This window comes from Petaurus breviceps, unplaced genomic scaffold (assembly GCF_028583685.1).
Source record: "Petaurus breviceps papuanus isolate PSGF00001 unplaced genomic scaffold, PetGlider_PUasm1.0 138, whole genome shotgun sequence".
In the NCBI taxonomy this organism is placed as follows: Eukaryota; Metazoa; Chordata; class Mammalia; order Diprotodontia; family Petauridae; genus Petaurus; species Petaurus breviceps.
In genome coordinates, this window is record NW_027185694.1 from 625,445 (window position 1) to 627,267 (window position 1,823).

Below are 1,823 nucleotides of genomic sequence, written 5' to 3' on the forward strand. Positions count from 1 at the left end.
GTCGTCTCTTCTGTTCTTTTCACTTTTTCTTCGTCTGTATTCTTCTTTCCTCTGCTCGGTTTTCCCCTCTTTTAATTCTCGGTTCATGTTCTCTATTCTTGCACGTCTTCCATTTTCCTCCATTTTGTTCTGTTCTCCATTCCTTCCTTTCAGTTCTCTATTCTTTCTATTTTCCTCTGTGCTTCTCTCTTTTATATTTCCCTCTATTCTCCATTTTCCTCTATCTTCCCCACCCTCCCTTTCTCCTTTCCTCCTCCCTTCTCTTTCATTTTTTCCATTTCCCATTCCTTTTCTCTAATTTTTATGCTTCTCTCCTCCCCTGACCTTGACTCTCTTCTAGCTCCTCTTTTTCAATTAGTTGAATACAGCTGTAGGGAGAGAGTAGGTGCTTCTAGAGAAACTGATGATAGCAAGGATGTTTGAACTCCCTAGCAGCTGCACCCGGGTCTAGTCATTTCTTATTGAGAAGGGATCATGTTAACCTTTGTTTTTATTCTCCTGGAATTTCCCTAGTGCTCCATTTTAGGCAAGAAAGTAATTCAGTCAGTCAGCCATAAAACATTTATTAAGCACTCACTGTGTTTTAGGCATTGAATTAAATGCTGGAGATACAAACTAACAAAGAAAAAAGACAAAAACACAGTCTCTACTGGGAGAGACAACACTCAAACAACTATGCACATATGATATCTACAGTGTAAATGGAAAGTAAATTCAGAGGGAAAGTATTACCAGTGGGGGAGGAGGTGCAGACAAGGAAGGAAAAAAAACTACCTGAAGAAGGTAGGATTTGAATTGTCTTAAAAGAAGTTAGGGAAGCCAGTAGGCAGACGTTAGGAGAACAGCCATTCCAGACATGGGAAATGGGCATTGTCTGGAGAATAGAGAGATTCAGGGCCCTGACCAAGCCTCTGGTTCCAGAAAAAGAAATGTAGTCTCTTGTGCAAGGAACAGCAATGCCATTGTCAAAGGATAGGAGGATACAAGGGAGTTAAGAAGACTGGAAGAGTTGGAAGGGTTGTGAAAGGCTTTAAAAGCTAAGCAGAGGATTTTTGTATTTGATCTTGGAAGTAATAGGGAGCCTTTGGTGTTTACTGGATAGGGAGATGGGGTATGTGATACAGTTAGGCCCTGGTTTTAAGGAAGATTACCTGGCAACTAAGTAGAATATAGACTGAATTGGGAAGAAACTTGAAGCAGGAAGATCAAGGAAAGGCTATTACAATGGTCCAGATGCAAGGTGATAAGAGCTTGCACTGTGGGGGTAGTTTTGTGAGTGGAGAGAAGGGACTATACACATAAGATGCTGTGAAAGTAGAAATAACAAGATTTGGCAATAGATTGGACATGTGGGGAGAGCAATTAGTGGTTGAGGATGATTTCAAGGTTGTGAACCTGGGTAGCTGGAAGGATGGTGGTATCCACAATAGTAATATGGAAGTTTGGAAGAAAGGGAGGGTTGGGGTGGGGGAGGGTGAAAGAGAATTGAGTTGTGTTATACATGTTGAGTTTGAGATGCCTATGGGACAAGTACAAGATGTCCAAAAGGTCTTTGGTGATTTGAATTTGGAGCTCATGAGAGAGATTAGAGATAGATATATATGGATATGGGAATCATCTTCATGGACATGACAGTTGAACCCAGGGAAGCTGATGAGATCATCAAGCAAGAGAATATAGAAAGAGAAGAGAAAATGGTCCAAGACACAGTCTTGGGTAACATGTATGGTTGGTGAGTGGGACATAGATGAAGAACCAACAAAGGAGACAGAGAGAGAGAGCTAGAGACAGAGAGCAGGATGAAGATGGAGAGGGAGAGGGAC